Source organism: Mobula hypostoma, chromosome 5 (assembly GCF_963921235.1).
Source record: "Mobula hypostoma chromosome 5, sMobHyp1.1, whole genome shotgun sequence".
Lineage (NCBI taxonomy): Eukaryota > Metazoa > Chordata > Chondrichthyes > Myliobatiformes > Myliobatidae > Mobula > Mobula hypostoma.
This window is the reverse complement of record NC_086101.1, coordinates 90,955,180-90,980,054: the sequence shown is the minus strand read 5'-3', so window position 1 is coordinate 90,980,054 and position 24,875 is coordinate 90,955,180. Positions and strand designations below refer to the sequence as shown.

General features: G+C 42.3%; 1 protein-coding gene across 3 annotated transcripts in view; it reads left to right on the top strand.

Moving 5' to 3' along the window:
* The window catches only part of thsd7ba (thrombospondin, type I, domain containing 7Ba), a 1,092,806-nt gene that overhangs the window by 530,903 nt on the left and 537,028 nt on the right, over positions 1–24,875 (top strand). The gene's annotated exons all lie outside the window — the stretch shown is intronic.

Here is a 24,875-nt window from a genome sequence, read left to right as displayed (position 1 = left end):
AGTACTCTTGCATATTCTAATGAGTAGATAGCAGAGGAATTGGTAGCTTGTCTGCATTTTGGACAATGGGCGCAAATTACTTCCATTTGGTTCTCCCCCTTGTAGGGAGCTACCTGGTTTAGTCCCTGCCCCTTTAAAATAAGACTATTTCCATTTTGTTTAAAATCAATTTTTTTTCTCATCTTTTAGAATGGAGCAACTTTGTTATTGAATATGCTCTGTTCTCATCTTGTGATTTTCCTACTGTTAACAGAACTTTTGTAAAGCACAATGCAGTTTTTACAAAGAATAATGTAGTGTTTTTGATATGTACTGTTAATGAGTTTTATAGATGAAAATAAATTGGGTTCAGCCGCAGTGGAAGCAATTTATTACCTTTACATCTCAAGCCACAAGTACAAAGAGTGACTTGTTACCTGTGTTTTTGGAACTTCAGTACATTCATTTATAAATAGAGTGTGTTTTATTAGTAATTGCTAATTCATATTAAACTAATTTTGCGGCATTCAAAATTAACAAAGCTGATAAAGCCTGAAAAAAAACCTAATATTACAAATGCCAGTTCACTATATACAGACTAAAATTTTAGGGAGTAGTTGAATAATCAAGACTTGGAACTCAACACTGTCAAAAAAAATCCTGAACTTTCTGAATCATAATCAGAATCAGAATCAAGTTTAATATCACCAGCATATGTCATGGAATTTATTGCTTTGCTGCATCAGTACATTGTGATAAATAACAATAAAAACTGTGAATTACAATACGAAGTATACAGTATATATTTAAAACATTTCAAAGTTCACAATAAATTTATTATTAAAGTACATTTATGTCACCATGTACAACTCTGGGATTCATTTTCTTGTGGGCATACTCAATAATTCCATAATAAAAGAATAACCAGAATAGAATCAATGAAAAACCGCACCAACTTGGGTGTTCACCGGTGTACAAAAGACAGCAAGCTGCACAAATACGAAAAGAAAGAAATAATCAAAATAAAGTAAGCAAGCAATAAATATCAAGCACATAAGATGAAGAGTTCTTGAAAGTCAGTCTTTTGGTTGTGGGAATTTTTCACAGTTGAGTGGAGTTTTCCCCGCTGGTTCAAGAGCCTGGCGGTTGAGGAGTTATAACAATTCCTGAAGCTGGTGGTGTGAGTCCTGAGGCTCATGTGCCTTCTTCCTGTTGGCAGCAGTGGGTAGAGAGCATACTAGGATGGCTGGGGGGTGGAATGCTGCTTTCCTGAGACAGTGCTCCATGTAGATGTGCTCAATGGTGGGGAGGGCTTTACCCGTATTGGAATGGATCATAAACTATTACTTTTTCTAGGATTTTACTTTCAAGAACATTGGTGTTTCCATATGAGAGTGTGATGAGGCGAGCCAGTATATTCTCACTACACATCTGCAGTACAGAATTTTGTTAAAGTACTGGACGTCATGCCAAATCTTTGCAAACTCTGAAGAAGTAGAGGCACTGCTGTGCTCTCTTACATAACTGCTGGGCCTAGGACTGGTCCTCCAAAATAATAACACCAAGGGATTTGAAACTGCTAACCCTCTCCACCTTTAATCCTTCGCCGAGGACTGGCTCGTGGATCTTTGGTTTCCTCCTCCTGGTCAATAATCAGCTCCTTGGTCTTGCTGACATTAGTGAGTGGTTGTTGCTATGGTACCACTCAGCCAGATTTTCAATCTCCCTCCTATGTGCTTATTCATCTCCTCCTTTGGTTTGGCCTACAACAGTGGTGTCATCAGCAAACTTGTGAATGGCATTGAGTTATGCTTAGCACAGAGCAAGGGGCTACACACTCAGCCTTGTGGTACACCTGTGCTAATGGAGATCATGGAGGAGATGTTGTTGCCAATCTGAACTGACTAGGGTCTGCAAGTGAAGAAATCCAGGATCCAATTTCACAAGGAGGTATTGAGGCCAGGGTCTTGGAGCTTATTGAATAGTTTTGAGGGGATGATGGTATTGAACGCTGATCTGTAGTCAATAAAGAACATCCTGATGTATGCATCTTTAACTAAGTAATGCCAAAATGATAGGGAAAAAAAGTACTGTGGAAGGGCTCATGGGTTCATTGTCCATTCAGAAATTTGACAGTGGAGGGGAAGAAATTGTTCATGAAATATTGAATGTGTGTCATCAGGCTTCTGTACCTCCTCCTTGCTGGTAGCAATGAGAAGAGGGCATGTCCTGGATTGTGGAGGTCTTTAACGATGGATGCGGCCTTTTTGAGCTTCGGCTTTTGAGGGTGTTCTCAATGTTGGGAGGCTAATACCCATGATGGACCTGGCTGAGTTTATAACTTTCTGCAGCTTTTTCTGATCCCATGCAGTGGCCCCTCCATACCAGATGGTGATGCAGCCAGTTACAATGCTCTCCACGGTACATCTGTAGAAATTTGCAAGTGTCTTTAGTGCCAATGCTCCTCAAACTCCTGATGAAATATAGCTGCTGTTGTGCCTCCTTTGTAATTGCATCAGTACGTGGGCCCAGGATAGATCCTCAGAGATGTTGACATCAAGGAACTTGAAAATGCTCACTCTTTCCACTTCTGATCCCTTGATGAGGACTGGAGTGTGTTTTACCCTTCCTGAAGTCCACAATCATTTCCTTGGTGGTACTGACATTGAGTACAGCGTTGAAGATACATATAAGACAAGATTTCCAGCTGTAATATGCAATTGGAATGTGTGTCAAGTTCTATTGTATTAAGCATGTAATGAGCTCTGAGACAGTTTGAGTGTTTCTTATGAAGGGTACAGTGGGAAGTTTTGAACTTTGGTCTGTACCTTGTAACACAAAAACATTTTCTAACATAGTTGCCATTAATTGCGGCATCAATAATTAATATCATTGCTCATAAAACACTGTATGAGCATTTTGAAAAGGATGGTTTGGAAATTGAATGGGAGATCCACTCATTGGATCTTGCAATATGGAACACTATCTGTACATTGGTGTACAAAAGTTGTAAAATTTTTGCTTCCTATTATATATTCATTACAAGCTTTATCTTCAATATACTGCCTAACTGTAATTAAAATTCATGCTCAATGCCAACTGGAACCATTCAGGACAAGATTTACAATACGCTGAAAGATGTCAGTGATGTTTACTTCTTCAAATGGAAGGATTCCAGGTATTTTTCATCACGATCAATGATTGGCTGATTTTAATGTTGTTTTCTTGTAGTGACTTTCTTTTTACTGTGATTTTGTCAAATGGTTGGCCTTAGCAACAGCATTGTATTTTAGTGTCTAAACATGTTGTTACACAGAATCTTTTTTCCTGATCTTCTTTAATTTCATTCTGTTGGCTCATACCTTAAGCATAGCAGATAAAAAAATTGTTTGTTTTGATGAAAAAATGTGCTAAAGCGCCTCTCAAAATGGAAGCCTCTGCTTCCAGCTAGAGTCTTTGTTATCCGTTTTTTCAAGAATAAAATATGACTGTGTATATGCCTTTTAAAACACTGGATTTAGAATTTGCCTCATTTTCAGAATCAGTCACAATTGACAGCTCATAGTCTAATTAAATATTGATCACTTTTGTCAGCGATCTTTTAACTAACAATGATAATTAAAGATGTATGGAGTATTAAGATATAATTATTGTGACAATTGTGTAACCACCTGTCAGAAAGGTTTGATACCTGCAGTTGAGAAGACAGCATTGATATTTTTTCTGCTCACTGCTTGTGGTCTATTGTCATCATTTGACTGCAAGATACTGTTTTATTTGCTGAAGGAAGATGCGCAGATGAAATATAAATAATGCATGGGCCATTGCAGATTTTGTGTAAGTGTCAGTCAATTTGTACATGATGTATCTTTTAAGTCTTGGTGAACAGTGTCATCTCACACATTCCATCGCTTTTAATTTCTTTTCTGTATCATTAAGTTACAGTCTATTTTCCACAAATAATAAAGCATTATGTTATTTCCCTATTTATATCTCTTGGAATGCACAGAGGTGCTTTGTACTTATAATATCACATCATCTGAAAGAACTACTTTTTCTAAATTCCAAGCATTAAGGAAAATAAATTGATTGAAATAAATGTTTGGGACTATTAAGTGTTAAAACTAGAAATAACAGTTGCCTGTAAAATGGTAATGCAGTGAAATATCCTGTTTATATCTATTTGCAATCTCATCTCATCAATTGAGTGTTTATTTTAACAAAAAAGACATTTTGTCTCTGTTGTTGAAATAAATATTTTAAAGGGATACAGCAAGTGTGGTATGTTTAAAAAATTATTTGTGCTCTTCTAGTTAACTTGTATTATCTATTTGCATTAAATTAACTCTTTTGAATACTGTGTATTATTTTATATTTTCTTTACACTACCAAGATAACTACTATGTTACCATCAAAGCCCTTATATTTACATCATCTTCAGGTTTTGCCTCCAATATTATGAGAAAGATCTGAGATGGACAGGAATTTGGCAATGTTGTTATGGGGTCTATATAAATTTGAGAGGAATGTTTAGAATTAAACATTCATCATTGGGTCACCATTATCATTGCAAGATTTCCTGAAGGTGGCTGCCTTAACGGTTGCATGGTGAGCTCCTAGTCTTTATTACTCCTGAAGCTAGTGGAGAAGAACAGGAAATATTAATAATTGTCAGGTCCTAAACTTGCAGCAGTCAATGTTTAATGAGCTATTGCTGTTTAAAGGTGTATGGATTCACCTTCTGCACTGAATGATGGGTTTTGGCATGGTAGAGTTGGGGCAGAGGGGAAAGATTGCTAAATATTAACGGGAAACATATTAAATGTGTACTGGTGGCAGGGCGGAGATGCGTCTCTACCAAAGTCTGCTAGCCTGCAGGTCACCCTTGTAAAGTTGCGGCACCTGCTGAGGTCACTCAGAGTCATGGGAGCAGCTGGTGCATATCACAAGTTCTGGTTATGCAACCACTGACAATCTTTGAAGTGTGTTGATACGGCTGGGGCTACCTGCCTTGTAAAGACACTGCCCAGAAAATGGCAATGGCCTTCTGTAGAAAAGATGCCATTTCTGTACAAAAAATTGCCAAGAACAGTCATGATCATGGATAGAGCTAGACCGCGAAGAATTCTTCCCCACAGGCAAAGATCCCTCAAATGATTAAAGACAGATGAAAGACCATGATTGCCCATGTCATATATCACAGCACATAATGATGATGATGATTAAATGTGTATGCCAGAAGTGATGTGAAGTGCAGGGTTTGAGGTGTATTTTTCTCAGTTGTTCATTTATCAGGTCATGTCGGCCAGCCGGCCAGCATTTAATACCCTTCTCCTCTTGCCCTTGAGAAATTGCTGGGTAGGCTTCCCCTTGAGCTACAACTCTACTTTTGATGACAATACTGCCTCAGTGAAGTTGAAGAGAGAACTCAAGGATATAGTCTCAGCAACCTTGAAGGAGGATAATGTATTTTCAGATCAGGATGAAGAGAGCATGAAGGCGATTATATTGTATGCATCAGAAACACTAATCCTCTTGGTAGAAGTGGTGGTAAATTCATGAGGTGCTGTCTAAAAAGCCAAGTTGAGTAACTGCAGTGAATTTTGCAGATGTTTCAGCCAGTATGTGCAAGTTTAATAATGAAAGTTCAGGGTGATTAACAGGATACTAATCAAATTACCTGCTTTGTCCTGGATGGTGCTGAACTTCGTGGAGCTGTCCTTATTTGGGCAAGTGGAGAGTATTCTATCACAGTCTTGACTTGTGCCTTGAAACGTGTCTTTAAACAACCCCATGTTTAATAAGAATATAATGAATCAAAACAAGGATAGGCTACTCAGCTGCCACCCTTTCAATTTTTGATTTTTTATCTCAACTTCACTTTCTTGTACTAACCCTATATTCCTTGATTCCTCCAGTGACTGTAAATCTCTCAATCTCTCTCTGGAACATACTTAGTGACTAAGCTTTCACAACCCTTCGGTGAGTAATTCCAAAGACTCAGCAGTTTATTTTCATTTCTGTCCCAATGGCCAATCTCCTATTCAGAGAATATGGTTCTCGATATTCTAGCCAAGAAAAATGGGAACTCCTTATCTATCCTGTCAAACCCCTTAAGAATTTAGCACAATTCAATGAAATCTCCTCTCATTCTTTGAAACTCAAAACAGTGGCAGCCGAGACTGCTTAATCTCTCTTCAGAGAACAAATCTGCTATTGCAAGAATCAATTTGGTGAATCTTTGCTACAATCTCTTTCAGATATATCGTTCTTTAAATAGGAAGAGCAGACTAGGTGCAATCTCACTGTAGCTTTATGGAAGTGGAGCAAGGTGCTTTAATCTTGTACACAGATGCACTTGCTGTCAAAGTCAACATACCACTTGTCTTAATAATTTCTTGATGAACCTCCATTGATTCCAGAAATAGTAAGGGACAGAGGGTCCAGTGAGATGGAGGAACTGAGCGAAATACATGTTAGTAGGGAAGTGGTGTTAGGTAAATTGAAGGGATTGAAGGCAGATAAATCCCCAGGGCCAGATGGTCTGCATCCCAGAGTGCTTAAGGAAGTGGCCCAAGAAATAGTGGATGCATTAGTGATAATTTTTCAAAACTCGTTAGATTCTGGACTAGTTCCTGAGGATTGGAGGGTGGCTAATGTAACCCCACTTTTTAAAAAAGGAGGGAGAGAGAAACCGGGGAATTATAGGCCGGTTAGCCTAACGTCGGTGGTGGGGAAACTGCTGGAGTCAGTTATCAAGGATGTGATAACAGCACATTTGGAAAGCGGTGAAATGATCGGACAAAGTCAGCATGGATTTGTGAAAGGAAAATCATGTCTGACGAATCTCATAGAATTTTTTGAGGATGTAACTAGTAGAGTGGATAGGGGAGAACCAGTGGATGTGGTATATTTGGATTTTCAAAAGGCTTTTGACAAGGTCCCACATAGGAGATTAGTGTGCAAACTTAAAGCACACGGTATTGGGGGTAAGGTATTGGTGTGGGTGGAGAATTGGTTAGCAGACAGGAAGCAAAGAGTGGGAATAAACGGGACCTTTTCAGAATGGCAGGCGGTGACTAGTGGGGTACCGCAAGGCTCAGTGCTGGGACCCCAGTTGTTTACAATATATATTAATGACTTGGATGAGGGAATTAAATGCAGCATCTCCAAGTTTGCGGATGACACGAAGCTGGGTGGCAGTGTTAGCAGTGAGGAGGATGCTAAGAGGATGCAGGGTGACTTGGATAGGTTGGGTGAGTGGGCAAACTCATGGCAGATGCAATTTAATGTGGATAAATGTGAAGTTATCCACTTTGGTGGCAAAAATAGGAAAACAGATTATTATCTGAATGGTGGCCGATTAGGAAAAGGGGAGGTGCAACGAGACCTGGGTGTCATTATACACCAGTCATTGAAAGTGGGCATGCAGGTACAGCAGGCGGTGAAAAAGGCGAACGGTATGCTGGCATTTATAGCGAGAGGATTCGAGTACAGGAGCAGGGAGGTACTACTGCAGTTGTACAAGGCCTTGGTGAGACCACACCTGGAGTATTGTGTGCAGTTTTGGTCCCCTAATCTGAGGAAAGACATCTTTGCCATAGAGGGAGTACAAAGAAGGTTCACCAGATTGATTCCTGGGATGGCAGGTCTTTCATATGAAGAAAGACTGGATGAACTGGGCTTGTACTCGTTGGAATTTAGAAGATTGAGGGGGGATCTGATTGAAACGTATAAGATCCTAAAGGGATTGGACAGGCTAGATGCAGGAAGATTGTTCCCGATGTTGGGGAGGTCTAGAACGAGGGGTCACAGTTTGAGGATAGAGGGGAAGCCTTTTAGGACCGAGGTTAGGAAAAACTTCTTCACACAGAGAGTGGTGAATCTGTGGAATTCTCTGCCACAGCAAACTGTTGAGGCCAGTTCATTAGCTATGTTTAAAAGGAAGTTAGATATGGCCCTTGTGGCTACAGGGGTCAGGGGGTATGGAGGGAAGGCTGGGTTCTGAGTTGGATGATCAGCCATGATCATAATAAATGGCGGTGCAGGCTCGAAGGGCCGAATGGCCTACTCCTGCACCTATTTTCTATGTTTCTATGTTTCTATGATTCATGTGCAAGGGCACTCAGGTCTCTCTGATCACTACGGCCTTTGAAACTCTCACCATCTTGAAGAGCGCTTCACCTTCTTTTTCAACCAAGGCAGATGACATCATATTTTTGTGCATTAAATCCAGTCTTCCATGTCTTCCCTCATTCATCCAGTCTCTTTATAACCACCTGGTAGCTCATCCTCATCCTCCTTACAGTCCATACTGTCACCAAGCTGTGATAGGCAAGACTGGACATATTGCATTTGACCCCACCCCATAACACCATCCAGATCATTTATTCAGATGGGAAACAGTCGGGCTTCCTGCATCTGTCCTTCCAGCAGCCCACTATCCAAACGGAAAATGACCTGTTTTCTCTTACTTTCTATTTCCTCTCTATTAAGTAATCCTTGGTTCACACCAATATGTTATTCCCGGTACTGTGCAATTTGTTATAACCTTCTGTGTAGAACCTTATTGACGGTTTTCTTAAAATCTAAATATACCACCTTTACTAGTTTACTGTTATCTATTTTTTTTCTAATTGCAGCTTAAAAAAATCTTTTAAAAATCAGCAAAACTAATTTACCTTTCACAAATCCATATCGACTATGGCCAGTCTTATTCAAAGGGCCCAAAGTACTACTTCTTTAATAGTTGATTCCAGAAATGCTTCTGCAACTGCTTCTTCCCTTTCCCTCTTCCTCTCCCTCTCTACAATTTTTACACTATAATTTCTATTTCAGTAAAAGAATCTTATTAATTGTTACTATAAAAGCTCTTACAATTTGGTTATTTGTTTCTCATTAACCATCTGTAACTTTTCCTTTCAAAGTCAATTGACTGGTCTTCCTTCACTGTAATCCTCACATGTAACTGCATTTTGGCAACATTTTCATAGTTTCGCTTTGCTCTAATACTGTATTTAATTTCTTTTGATAGTGATTTCTGGACCACAAATTCCATTGTAATTCTTTTACCCTGAAAGGAAGTGTGTTTATTCTACAGAACATAACAATTCCTTAATAGTTAGCCATTACTGGCCTACTGTTATATGTTTTAATGTGATTTCTCAATGTTTCACACAACCTCATGCCTCTTACTTTTGTGCTCTATTTTATTCAGATTTAAGACCGTGTTCCACACCGAAATAAAATCCTTTAAAACTTTCTATAAAACTTCCCTATTGACGGTAACTACTATGTCATCAATGAGTTCCCTTTTATTCTACACTAATAGATCTAAAATAATGTTATTTCAATGGACCTTACACATATGAATGTAGAAAACTGGACTCTATAAATTTATCTAGCTACTCCACTCTGGTTCAAAAGCATTGGTAGAGTGAAAGAAATGGCATGAAATTGTCAGACCTCAGTTGCTTCTGGTTTACTGGGCCTTGCGGATGGGCAAGCAGCTAGATCTGCACTTCAGGCAAGTTCATGTGGTGCCTCTCAAAATGTCCTCGACGTGTGGACTGGACTTAGACTCTACAAGGACTGTGCAGTGATGATTTCTAGCACTGCTCTCATTGAGATAGTTACCTGTGGTGAGAGAAAAGGTTTACCTTTCATTTGGTTTACTGACTACCTGCTCCAAATCTAATCTAGCAGACATATCTTTCGGCTTGCGGTTAACATGATCAGTGGTTCATGGACTAGCTGCTGCTGATCTAATCTGATAGGTATGTTTATTAGCCCTTGGTTAGTATACTCAGTTGTTGAGTAACCAAAGCTGTTTCTAATGGGCAGTAAATAACTCTACCCAGAGTAGTATCTGTCCTTACTATCTTTAGTTCCTTTAATTGTATTCAAAATGGACAAGTCACTGATTGATGAGCTGATGGAGGATGGCTTACTTTCCTCATCCAGATTTGGGGTGCCACAGTAGCGTAACGGTTTGTGCGATGCTATTACAGCTCTGGCTGTCAGAGTTACATTCTGGCGTCCTCTGTAAGAAATTTTGTACATTCTCCCTGTGTGTATATAGGTTTCCACTGGGTACTCCCATTTCCTCACACAGTACAAAGACGTACCGGTTAGTAGGTTACTTTTGGAAAATCAGATCACTCTTTGATCCTGCTTTTGCGGACATCCAGGCAGAAGCTGAAACAAGAGGTGGCCATAGTAAAAACCGTCTACTGTTGGTCCAGCCAATTGGCCTCCATGCTGCAGGACTGCTTCGATGAATGTCTTCCATGATGAGGATGTCTCCGAGGCCACTGATGGAGACACCTGCTTCATCCAGAAGTACATCGACGATGTTGTCCCCCAGAAGTCAGTCAGAGTGTTCCCGAACCAGAAACCCTGGATCAATAGTCCTGTGCGAGCAGCACTTACCACGCGACATCGAGCTTACATTGCCAGTGATCAGCAAAAGCTCAAGAAAAGCTGCAAAACAACAATACAGGGACAAGGTTGAGTCAAGATTCACAATGAATAGCACATGTAACCTGGTGAGGGCTGCATACCATCGCAGACTTCAAAGCCCAAGTTGTGGTGCTGCCAACATCGTGGCCTCTCTCCCAGATGAGCTGAATCACTTTTATGCTCGGTTCGATGTCGCTAACTCTGAGCCTCCGAGGAAATCCACCGCTACAACCCGGTCATCTCTGAGGCTGAGGTACGCAGATGTTTCCAATCAGTGGACAGTTGCAAGGCTGCGGGACTGGATGGCATCTCAGAGCAAGTACCCAGGATGTGCACAGCACAACTGGAAGGTGTGATTACTGGCATTTTTAATCTCTCCCTCTGCCAGTGTAGAGTGCCCTCCTGCTTCAAATTATCCACCATTGTCCCTGTACCAAAAAAGACCAAGGTAACATGCCTGGACGACTCGCGTCCTGTCACACTCACCTCAATAATAAGCAAATGCTTTGAGAGGCTGGTGAAGGATTCCATCTGCAGCTTGCTACCACCCAAACTGGACCCGCTACAATTTGCCTACCTACATAACCGATCGACAGACGACACAATAGCCACTGCTCTACATATACATCTGGAGAAGAAGGATACTTATGTGAGAATGCTGTTCTTGGACTACAGTTCAGCAGTCAACACCACAGTTGCATCCAGTCTTGGCAAGAAGCTCAGAGACATCGGCCTTGACCCTGCCTTGTGCAGCTAGATCCTGGACATTCTGTCAGATTGCCGGCAGGTGGTCAGAGTGGGCTCCCTCACCTCCAACCCTCTGACTCTCAATACAGCAGCCCCTCAGGGCTGTGTACTAAGTCCCCTCCTTTACTCCCTGTATACTCATAACTGTGTCGTCACTCACAGCTTTAATCTGCTAATTAAATTTGCCGATGACACTACATTGATTGGTCTTTTCTCAAACATTATGAGGTGGCCTACAGGGAAGAAGTCATCTCTCTGACATACTGGTGTCAAGAAAACAACCTATCCCTTAAATGTTGCAATAACAAAGGAGCTGGATGTGGATTACAGGAAGAATGGAGTCGGGCTAACCCCTATTGACATCAATGGATCTGGGGTTGCGAGGGTAAACAGCTTCAAGTTCCTCACCATCCACACCTCACGTGGTCTGTACACACCAGCTATGTGGTGAAAAATGCACAACAGTGCCTCCTTCACCTCAGACAGTTGAGGAAGTTTGGTATGGGCCCCAAATCCTAAGAACTTTCTACAGGGGCAAAATTGAGAGCATCCTGACTGGCTGCATCACTGCCTGGTATGGGAACTGTACTTCCCTCAGTCGCAGGACTCTGCAGAGAGTGGTGCGGACAGCCCAGCGCATCTGTAGCGTAGTTGTGAACTTCCCATGATTCAGGACATTTACAAAGACAGGTGTGTAAAAAGGGCCTGAAGGATCACTGGGGACACAAATCAACCCCAACCACAATCTATTCCAGCTGCTACCATCCGGGAAATGACCGCAGCATAAAAGCCAGGACCAGCAGACTCCAGGACAGCTTCTCCCACTAGGCCATCAGACTGATTAACTCACGCTGATTTGAGTGTATTCTATGTTACATTGACTGTTCTATTTATTATAAATAATTATAAATTACTACGATTGCACATTGCACATTTAGACAGAGATGTTAAGTAAAGATTTTTACTCCTCATATATGTGAAAGATGTAAGAAATAAAGTCAACTCAATTCAATAATTGGTCATTGTGAATTGTCCTGTGATTAGGCTAGTGTTAATTGGAGAGTGGCTGGGTGGTGCAGCTCAGTGGACCAGAAGGGCCTGTTCTGTGTTGTATCTGCAAATAAATTGAAGTAATAACCGATCTTGCACTGCAAGACATCATGGGGTCTGAAGGCAACGTTGAATACTCCTGTGAGTACTCTTTCCTTCCTTCAAACCATTTTGACACGGTCTTAAGATGTTTGTATGAAGGACTTGTAAGATCAAATATAATACGAGTGACCTCACTGAGTCTTTATTTGATACTTGGGCCAATACTGGTTTGTCAGTATGGACTTTTCTTTCTCTGTTTTAATGTATCACACTGTGGTTTGGCTTACTAAGCCACATCAGTGGATGTTTCAGAATTAATCCAGGCCAGAGCTCTGATGATCCAGGTTCAGTCCTGACTTCTAGTACTGTTCATGAGCAGTTTACACATTCTCTCTGCGAATTTATATATGATTTCCTTTGTATTTCTATTTGTCATGAGCCCTACGAGCCTGGGCAGTGAGCCATAGGCTGTTGGACTCCAAGGTTTCTAGAGTATCTGTACTTGTTAATTGTTGTCTTAACCAGCTGTCATACGGCGGTGGCTGGGAACAGACCCAAGTGCAAGACACAAACACTGAAGTACTAGGGACAGGACTAGGATACAGGCTGAGGGCAAGGACATGGACGCGAAAACCGGGAACCTGGAACAGGACTGGACAAGAGAACGAGGAGCCTGGGCTTGGACTTCGAACCAGAGACTGGACAAAGACCCAGTACCTGGGTCTTGCCTCTGGCTTGGACCCCAGAACTAGGCAAGGATGAGGCTTGGCTGGCAGGCAGGAGGAGGCTGAAGTCTTCAGGCTTGAAGCTAGAGGTGAGGCTTAGCAGGAGGCAGGAGGCTGGAGGCTGGAGTCTTCAGGCTAGAGGCTGGGCAGGAGGCTGGAGTCTTCAGGCTAGAGGCTGGGCAGGCTCCTCCTGGGCAGGGCACTGTTCACCTGGGCAGGGCACGGATCACCACCCGACAGAAGCATGGAACAGGAAGGGACAAAACCAACCACAGGTAATGGCAAGACAGCCTGGCTTACCCAACGGAGGCAAGGGACAGGAAGGGACAGAACCAACCATAGGTACCGGCAAGACGGTCTGGCTTACCGACAGAGGCAAGGGACAGAACCAACCGCCGGTAATGGCAAGACAGCCTGGCTTACCCAACAGAGGCAAGGGATGGGAAGGGACAGAACCAACCACAGTTAACGGCAAGACAGCCTGGCTTACCCGATGGAGGCAAGGGACAGGAAGGGACAGAACCAACTGCAGGTAACAGCAAGACAGCCTGTCTTACCTGGGCAGAGGCAAGGGACAGGAAGGGAGCTAGGTACGGGGTGGCTCCAGGGCAAGACAGCAAGACAAGTCAAGACTTCAGGCAATGCAAGGCAAGACAGAACTTCAGCCGAGGCGAGAGTTACCAGCAAGACGAGGCAGGGCTTCTGGCATTGCAAGGCAAAATGAGAACTTCAGGCGAGGCAAAAGTTACCAGCAAGGTTTCAGGCAAGGAAACAGAAGGCAGAGGAAGGGATACAAAGAGTAAGGGCAAGAACAATCCAGCAGTCACACCCTGGTCTCTGGAGGTATTTATGCAGCCAGCCCCAACAAGAATCAGCTGCCTCAATTAGAGCTCAACAAGACCAGAAACAGGGTAGACAGGAAAACACGGAGCAAGGGTCGATGGACCGGACTGTGAACCGGAATACGGACTTCATGGACCGGACCACGACACCAGCGTTGTTAAGCCCTTATGCCTTCTGTTTAATCTTGCTGAGTTTATTTTGACTGGCACAGGTTTGCTATGTACTGTGATTACTTAAAGTGGACTACTGATTAGCACTTATGGCGGGGTCCTTGTTCCGAGAATGATTTGTCTCGTGGTGTCGCTTGGTTGAGCTACCGATGTTCTGTTGAAATTGCGATAAACAAACTCTTGTTACTGCCACTACATGGGAGTCTATTGTTCCTCCGCACCTGGGTTCAGTCATTGCTAGCGTGCTCTGTGAAGATGCGTTGATTAATAGGTTAATGGCCTCTGTAAATTTCTGTAATTATTTCCATGGATGGTCCAATCTGCAGGGTGGAGAGGGAAGAAATTGACAGGAATGTGAGGAGAATAGCTTACATGAAAAATTAACGGAGCTGTTGGTGATTTTTTTTGTGGTTGTAGTGTCTATGTGCTTGGACCAAAATAGGCTATTGGTGGTGTTCAACACTAATAACCTCAGCACTGTTGATGAAGACCGGAGCATGTCTATCTCCACCCTTCCTGAGGCCAATGACCAACTCTGACTGTTTTACTGATTTGGAGGGAAGGTTATTGAGATGAATAAGATGAGCAAAATGTTGTGATGACACAATGTTACAAAGATCTCTATTCCTTTCTGTGCTCTGATGTCATGATTTGAGATGCAGACCACTACAGAGGTATTATCTGCAAACTTGTAGAAAGGGTTGAGCAGAATCTGGCCACATATTCATGAGTGAGCAGGGAGTAGAGTACAGGGTGCAAGCACAGTCTGGTGGAGCACCAGTGTTTTGAATAGTTGCTGTGGAGGTTTTGCTGTCTACCCTTACTGACTATTGGTTAGGAAGTCAAAGACCCAGTTGCAGTTGATGGTGTTGACTCCCAGCATCTGGAGTCTGGTGATGAGTTTTCTTCAAGTTACTAAAGGCAGAGCTGTAGTCAATAAATGATAGTATAACACGGGTGACTTCACTGTCCGTATGCTCCAGAAATGTATATCCAGAAATGGCATCACTGTAGATCTGTTTTTGTGGTTGGCAAATTGAAATGGGTTGAGGCTGTTTGGGAGAGAAGTGTCACTGTCAAGATGTTTTACATTTATATCTAGCCTTTTACTAAACTGTCACATTGTTTTACAACACTTGATTTGCTTCCCACACATATTTACGCTTGAGCAAGACACATGTTGTCATAGTTGTCATAGAATCATAGAACAGTACAGCTCAGAAAAATGCCCTTCAACCCATCTAGTCCATGCTGAAATATTATTCTGCCCATTGTCATTGACCTGCATTGGACCATAATCCTGCACAACACTCCCACATCCATGTACCCATCAAATTTCTCTTTGATGTTGAAATTGAATCGGTATTCAGCACTTTTGCTGGCAGTTCGTTCCATACCCTCACCACCCTCTGAGTGAAGAAGCTCCCCCTTATGTTTTCCTTAAACATTTCCCCTTTCACCCTTAACCCATGACCTCCAATTGTAGTCTGACCTAAATTCAGTGGGAAAAAAACTGCTTTCTTTTACCCAATGTATACCCCTCATATTTTGCATATCAAATCTCCCCTCATTCTCCTACACTCTAGGGAGTAAGGTCCTAACCTGTTCAACCTTCCCCTATAACTCATGTCCTCAAGTCTTGGTAACATCCTTTTAAATTATCTTTGCACTCTTTCAATCTTATTTATATTGTTCCTGTAAGTAGGTGACCATAACTGCACACAATATTCCAAATTAGGCCTCACCAATGCCTTATACAACTTCAACATAACATCCCAACTTCTGCACTCAATGCTTTGATTTATAAAGGCCTATTTACCAAGAGCTTTCTTTACAACCCTATCTACCTGTGACATCACCTTAGTAAAATTCTAAGATTTTATAGTCAAGTTAAAGCTGCACAGTCATTGATTGCTTCAATACAAGTCAGGTACATGTTTTTCAATGTGTGTGTATGAGCCTCATTAGTTCACAGTAAGATTGCAAATGTGCTTTTACTGTAATGGGATATAATACCAGATAAGAGATTTACTTGAAAGGAAGGCTCAGAACTTATCAAGATTACGTGTTCATGGAGTTGTAAGGATTACAACACAATCAGCTGCATGAATCAGTGTACCCTGATGCCTTCCCTATCATTGCGGGAGATCTCAACCAGGCCGGCTTGAAGAAGTCCCTGAACAACTACCATCAACATATCACCTGAGCCAATACAATTGACCACTGTTATACAACTATCAAGAACCCTTACTGTGTCGTCCCATGTCCACACTTTGGAAATTCTGATCACCTGTTGTACTTCTACTTCCACTGAGGGAAGACCACAACACTGGAGGTGAGGGCCAAGAGGTATGGTCAAGGGGGGCAGAGGAGAGCTTACAAGGACTACTTTGAGTCAGTGGACTGGATGATATTCAGGGACTAATGTTTAAATCTGAATGAATACGTTGCAGTTATTACTGATTTCATCAAAACTTGTGTGGATGAATGTGTGCCTTTGAGAACAGACTGGACATACCCAAACCAAAAGCTGTGGACGAACCAGGAAATTTGTAGACTGCTGAAGGCTAAATCATGGTATTTAAGACCGGTGATGTTGTGGATTTAATATTTCAGTTCTATTTGTGTAATATTGTAAATATATTGTTAAAATAAATATTCTTGCTTGTTTAAATACTTCAGTACAGGTTATATGTAAAAAGAGGTGAATTGCATATATCATGACACTGCACACGATATGCTAAGATAAACTAAGACTCGCACCATTTCGGACTCCCTTCTTTATAGAGCAATTAGTTTTATGCTTTGAAGTTACAAAACATAACAGGTGATCTAGAACGACACAAGAAGTCCAGGTATGACCTACAAAAGGCTGTCTTAAAAGCAAAAAAAGACAATTGCCATTGAGTTTAGAAACAGAATCAAAGCATATCTGCTCTGACAGGGTCTGCAGGACACTACTTCCTACAAAGCAAAACCTAGCATCAAGAATGGCTATGATATTTCACTCTCAGATGAGTTCAAGGCCTATTGTGCATGCTTTGAAAGGGAGATTAAAACTACCTCTATGTACATTCCTACAGCATCTGGTGACACTGTGATCTCTGTCTCGGAGGCCAATATCAGGACAGCTTTCATGAGTATGAGCCCTCGCAAGGCATCAGACTCTGATGGTGTGCCAGGTGGGCTCTGAAAAACAGTGCGAACCGGCTGGGTCTTCTTCAATCTTTCACCTTTGCAATCAGAAGTTCCCACTTGCTTCAAAAGGATGATGATCATCCCAGTGCCCAAGAAGAGCAGGGTGATTACCTCAATGAGCGTCTCCCAGTGGCACTCAACATGTTATGTGATGAAGAGCTTTGCGAGATTGCTCATGGCGAGAATTACCTCCTGCCTAGGCAAAGTCTTGGACCCGCTGCAATTTGCCTGTCGTCACAATAGGCTACAGTGGATGCAATCTCCATAAGAACATAAGACATAGGAGCAGAATTAGGCCTTTTGGCCCATCGAGTCTGCTCTGTTATTTCATCACGGCTGATTCAATTTTCCTCTCAGTCCCAATCTCCTGTTTTCTCCCTGTATTCCTTTATACCCTGACCAATCAAGAATCTATCAACCTCTGCCTTAAATATACATAGACCTGGACTCCACAACTGCCTTTGGCAAAGAATTCCACAGATTCACCACTCTCTGGCTAAAGAAATTCCTCCTCATCTCCATTCTAAAAGGACACCCTTCTATTCTGAGGCTGCGTTTCTGGTCCTAGACTCTCCCACCATCGGAAACATCCTCTCCACATCCACTCTATCAAGGCTGTTACGCTTGCCCCTGCCTTCCTTTAATTTGCTCTTACTAATCAAACCCAAATGCTGATTGGTCAAAGCTCTGTTACACCGCCGCGACCTGCTCCAGCCTTTTATCTTTGGGCAGTGGACCTGACTGAAGTCCCCTCCTCTCCAAACTTCTCAATGGCTCTCCACTCGGCCTTCGATCACCTGGACAATAGCCGTACTTATGCCAGGCTGTTGTTTATTGATTACAGCTCAGCATTCAGCACAATCACACCCTCAGTTCCAATCAAAAAGCTGTAAAACCTGGGCCTCAGTCCCTCCCTCTGCAACTGGACTTCCTCACTGGGAGAACACAGTCTGCACAGATTGGAAATAACTGCTGACAATCAACACCAGTGCACTTTAAGTGTGTGCTTAGCCCACTGCTCTACTTTCTCTACGCCCACAACTGTGTGGCTAGGCACAACTCAAATGCCATCTATGAATTTGCTGATGACTCATCTATATTGGCAGAATTTCAGATGGTGATGAGGTGTACAGAAGTGAGATAGATTAGCTGGTTGAGGTGTGTTGCAGCAGCAACCTTGCCCTCAATGTCAGACAGAGCAAGAAATTGTGCATTTCAGGAAAGGTAAGTCGAGGAAATGCGTACCAGTCTTCATCGAGGGATCAGAAGTGGAAAGAGTGAGCATTTTCAAGTTCCTGTATGTCAACGTCTCTGAGGATCTATTGTGACGAGAATACACATAAAATTAAGATGTTTGCTAGCCTGGGTTAGCATCAGTGACATCAGCAAGTGGTCTGCCACCTGCCCTCAGGGGAAGGAGAGATAAGGAACAATGGAGCAGTGTCTGGAGATGTGTAATGAAGGAACGGGGGAGAGAGAGCTGTCTGGAGCGGCTCCCCCCTTTGAACCTTGAACTGTTTGAAGTGATGGACAGGCGATACCCCAGCAGGGGGATAAAAAGGGACAGGTTCGCTAAGGCAGAGACACACGCCACCCGAGGTAACGAGACCCTGGAAGCGGTGCGCCTCTCACGAGTGGGTGAGAAGTACCAGACAACGGCCAGGGTGGAAAGGTACAATCAGCGGGAACCCGGTGTGTGTCCGCCCTTGCCTGGGTGCCGGGTTCACTGCAGAGGATCGACTGCATCTGGAGGAGGGGTCACAGTCGGTGACCTCAGGTGACATCACCAAGGACCCGCCCAAAAGTTGCTTGTGAGCCATCTCGCCGGTCTGTGAGTGAAGCAGTGTCTGAATGATCAGTTGTTCCTGTTCTCTCTGTCTCTCTTCCCCCATGTTGTCCATCGCCATGGCAACGATTACTGCGAACTGAACTACTAAACTGGACTGAACTTTGAGTCACTTTTAAATTTGGTCATTTACCCCTAGACAACGATAGAGCTTGATTGATGCTGTTATCTTAATTCTGTGCACGTGTGTTTGTCATCGCTGAACTGTTGCATTTATTATCCTTTCGATTACTGTGTTGCTTATTTCTTTAATAAAACTTTCTTAGTTCTAGTACTCCAGACTCCAACAGAGTGATCCAATTCTGCTGGTTTGGCAACCCAGTTACGGGGTATGTAACACTATCCTGCGCCCAACATATTGGTGCAATTATAAAGAAGGCACAACAGCAGCTGTATTTCCTTAGGAGTTTGAAGGGAATTGATATATCACCAAAGGCACCAGCAAATTTCTACAGGTGTACCATAGAGAGTGTTCTAACTGGTTGCATTACAGTCTGGTATGGAAGGGCCACTGCAAAGGACTGGAAAAAGCTGCATAAAGTTGAAAACTCAGCAAGGTCCATCATGGGCACTAGCCTCCACAGCATCTAGGTTACTTTCAAAAGGCAATGCCTCAAAAAGGCAGCATCCATCATTAAGGACGTACCCTTTTTTCATTGCTACCATCGAGTAGGAGGTACGGAAGTTTCAGGAACAGCTTCTTCCCCTCCATTTCTAAATGGACAATGAACCCAGGAACGCTTGCTTAATTCTGATTCCGTGTTCAACTTTAGTCATCCATTCGGTTAAAAGAAATAGAAGGGGTTAAGGAAGATGAAACATGACGAAAGGTCAACCTCAGATTATATTGCATGCATCTCTCTATATGGAACAGAGCCAGTCACCTGGTAAATACTGTTCACTACAATATTCTGGAGCCCTCAACAGTGTATTGTTACTTTTTATTAGAAATTAAGATCAGAAAGGTGGCAGAATTGGGTGATAATTGAGTCTGCATTCATGCTGGCCTGGGAGGATGTAAAAGCAGAAAGATTACAGCAAAAACGTTAGCTAAGAAAGTGTTTTTAAAATTCATTCACTTTTGGTAATGTAACAGCCAGCAGTCAGTTTGTAGGCAGCAAACCAGGAATGTGATAAGACCTTTAAAATCTTTGAATAATAATTTTTGAGGTATAAATATTATACATCTCAAATTCAAAACCAGTGATTTGCTGTTTTTTTTTCCACATCTGGTGAGAAATTGGTTTGGTAAATCACAAACATAAGAAAATCTGCAGATACTGGAGATCCAAAGCTACACACACAGAATGCTGGAGGAACTCAGCAGGCCAGGCAGCATCTATGGAAAAGAGTAATCAGTCGTCATTTCAGGCCCAGACACTTCATTAAGGCTGAGAAGGAAAGGAAAGGAAAGATGCCTGAATAAAAAAGTGGGTGGAGGAGGAAAGTGTCCAGCAGGAAGGTGACAGGAAAGGTCAGGGACTGGAGAAGAAATAATCTGATTGTAGAGGGGAGTAGACAATAGGAAAAAGGGAAGGAGAACGGGAGCCATGGAGGGAGTGATCCCTGCGGAAGGTAGACAGGGAGAGGTAGAGCTATGTTTGGCCGTATGTCTTTGACACCTCCCTCTCCTTTCTTGATCTTTCTATCTCCTTTACTGGAAACAAACTATCAACTGACATCTTTTATAAACCTACTGATTCCCACAGTTCTCTTGACTACCTCTTCTCACCCTATCTCCTGCACTATGTCATTCTCTTTTCTCAGTTCCTTTGTCTCCACCGCATCTGTTCCCGGCACGTAGCTTTCTATTCTAGGGCATCAGAGATGTCTTCCTTCTTTAAAGAATGGGGTTCCCTTTCATCTGATATTAATGCTGCCTCACCCCATTTCCCATACATCTGCACTCACTCCATCTTCCTGCCAGTGTGCTAGTGATAGAGTCCCTCTTGTCCTTACTCACCACTCCATCAGTCTCCACATCCAACACATTATCCTCTACAACTTCTACCTCCTCCAAAGGGACCCCATCACTAAACACATCTTTACCTCCCCTCCGCCCCACTTTCCGCACGATTCCCTTGTCCACTCATCCCTTCCCACTAATCTCCCTCCAGGCAATTATCCCTGCAAGTGGCCTAAGTGTTACACCTGCCCAAACACCTCCTCCCTCATCTCCATTCGGGGTCCCAAACAGTCCTTCCACGTGAGGCAACAACCCCGCCTGTGAGTCTGCTGCGGTCGTCTAATGTGTCCAGTGCTCCTGACGCGGCTTTCCCTACATCGGTGAGACCCACCGTAAACTGGGGCACCACCTCTGTAACACCCGTCGCAAGTGGGACCTCCATGTGACCAAACATTTTAATTCTGATTCACATTCCCGGTCCAATGTGTCAATCCATGGCCTTCTCTTGTGCCAAGATGAGGCCACCCTCAGGGTGGAGGAGCAACACCTTATACTTTGTTTGGGTAGCCTTCAACCTGTGGCATGAATATTGAATTCTCCTTCTGGTGAACAAACTCCACTCCTCACTCTAGCTTTTCACTTCTTCTCACGTGCCTATTACTTCCCCCTGGTTTTGTGTCTCTTCTGAAAGATCATTGACAATACACCACCGGGGAGTCAGCTTAGAGTTTTGTGCTTAAGTTTCTGGAGGGACTTTGTATCTATAAATCTGTCACTCTGTGGCAATGCATTGCAAACTGAACTCACACTTATTAAATGCACATGAACTGTATTTGTAATAAAACATTAAAATTATTAATAAGCTTAATACATTTATTTATTTATTTGTCTACCTACCTAGTGATACAGCTGTTTAGAGTTCAACCGGAAAAGAACAAAAGAAGTGTTTCTGTCCTTTGGCACCATTCATCCTCGAGACCATTTTTAGATTCTTTCTATGTAACTAGTCAAGCTATAATAGATCGATGCAATGCCATGACCCCAAAGAATTGCGATTTAGCAGGCCTAGTCAGTTATCTTCTTGTGATTCTGAAACAGATAAAATATACGCAAGGAAGATAGATTTCATAGTGGTTTAAAAATTGGTTGTAATTTATCAAAATGTTTTTTCTTAGTTTTTTTCTATTTCTTGTAAATATGTTTCAAAAGCTGGCCAAAGTGTTTTTAATGATGTTTGATTTGGATTGTTTGTGTGGATGAAGATCACTTAGTGAACTGTGATATGACTTGATAAAGACATGGTTTGTGTTAATAACTTGTGTGTGATGAAGAGTCTCAGCTCGAAACATTGACTATTTGCTCTTTTCTATAGATGTTGCCTGGCCTGGTGAGTTCCCCCAGCATTTCGTGTGTGTTGTTTGGATTTCTAGCATCTGCAGATTTTCATTGTTTGAATTACATTGTAGATGGTTTGGCTAAAATCATTTGTTTCTTTTTCTCCAGTGACTGAGATCATCTATAGCTAATATATAAATTAAAAACTTAATCTCTGATTTAAAAAAAAATTATAAAGTCAATTGTAGAGCCTGCAATTTTAATTTGGGTGCTAAAATGGTGCTAATTGGCCTTAATGGCCTGCTTTACAGAGTCAGTGTCACTGGGCACAAATGTATAATCAAAGTCCAATCGCGTCATCATCATCCTCCTCCAGTGAAATACTTTCCCTATGATGAAGGTCAGGGAGTTTAGGTCACTGTCTCTGCAACGCTCACCCACTGAGAGATTTGTCACCTGACCTAGTTCATTTCCTAGCACTGGATTCAGTATGGCCTCTGCACTAGCAGGCCAATATATTGTAGGCCAATAAAAGAATTCTCAGGAATCCTTCCTTGGCATAACTAACAAATTTCACCTCATCTAAACCTTTTGCACTAAGAAGTTGCCAAACAGTATTAGGGAAGTTGAAGCAAATATGGAGGTTAAAGGGAGCAAGTCCAATAGGCAGGTTAGGCAGAGGCAGGACAGGAATTATTGGAGGTATGTTAGGCTACATTGCATTTACTTGAATGCAAGAAGCCTCAGATGACTGGCAAATAGACTCAGAACTTCTGGCATGTCTGAGGTGGAGGTAAAGGAGGAGACACACAAAGTACTAGCGGAACTCAACAGGTCAGGCGGCATCTATGGAGGGGAAAAAGCTGTTGACATTTAGGGCCAAGACTCTTCATCAAGATAAAGGGTCCTGGCCCAAAATGTCAACGGCTTACTCTGTCCTCTGTAGATGCTGCCTGATCTGCTGAGTTTCTGCAGCATTTTGTGTGTGTTGCTCTGGATTTCCAACAACAATTTATTTACTTATTGAGATACAGCGTGGAATAGGCCCTTCCGATCCTTCGAGCCGTGCTGCCCAGCAACCCCCGCCTTAGCCATAGCCTAATCATGGGACAATTTACAATGACCAATTAACCTACCAACTGGTATGACTTTGGATTTGGGAGGAGGCCAGAGCACCCAGAGGAAACGTATGAGATCATGGTGAGAAGGAACAAACTCCTTACAGAAAGTAGCAGGACAGAATCCCTTTTGTTTATAAATACTTGCACAATGGGTTAGGATTCATATCATGGCAACATTTCGAGAGGATTTCCTGTGGGAAGTGTTTCATGAGGACAGATGAGTAGAGTTTAAAAATTATAAAGGGGCGATCACTTTCATGGGATTATACTATTTACCCCTTAATCGTCAGTGGGAGTTAAAGGAGCATATATTCAGGGGATTCACAGATAAGTATAGGAGTAATACGACTGTAATAGTAATCGTTTTTAACTTCCCTAATACTGAGTGGAGGTGCATCTTGCGAAGGGATTAGATTGGGTAGAATTTGGTAAGCGGGTCCCGGAAAGTTTTAGAAGCAACATGCAGATGATCCTACCGGAGGAGGGGCTGTATTCGACCTCCTCTTTGGAAATGGGACTGGACAAGTGGTTAATTTTTCAGTGGGGGTGAACTTTGGGAGCAGTGGCCTAAGCGGGATATCCCAGGTTTATGCCTTTTCCACCTCCTCTTCATTATAAAAATTTTAATTCTCAGCATATGAAGTCCAAATCCAAGTCATTTCTAAATGTGATAAGTGTTCCTACTACCCATTCAAGCATTGCATTCCAAATATCTGACACCCAATCCTACTAGAGATTATCTTCAAACAGCCAATAATTCTGCTTAAATTTCAGGTTCCACTGTAAACATATGTCCCCAGCTATGTAATACAGCTCATTTAAATCTTCTTTAGTTTTCTTCTGTTCCAAGTAAAAATCTTCCATTAACTAAAAATTTCCAGTGCTGGATTTATCCTTGTTAATCTGCCATGTACCGTCTCTGGTGTTATCTCAGCAGTCTTGAATTGGTGCTGAGCAGAACTGTTCACAGTACTCAGGCTAGGTCCTGATGTGCATTCCACCATTTCAGCATAATCTCCCTGGCATTATACTTTGTGCTTTAGTCAATAAGGGAGAACATCCTTTATTCCTCTTTAATCGTGACACCGACCTCTCCTGGGATTTGCAAATGTGCACACGTAAAGTTCCACTGTTATTTTAAACTTTTGACTATCCTGCCATTTATTATGTATTCCCATGACTAATTTACCTTCTCCAACTCCTCCTTCCCTTTGAATCAAATTTAGTTTGCTGTCTTTTACTGACCACCTAACCAATCCATTGATTCCTTCCCATTGTTCAATTTACTTCCTTATCATCAAACCATTTTACAAACTTTTGCAAATAAACAAATGTTTTAATCATTCCTTTCAGAATTAGTTATAAAGCATGGGGATGGGCAGAGTTAAATGAGTGTTGAATGCCAGGTATATTTCTATTACTCAGCAATGGGTTTGAGTCTAATTTTGTTTT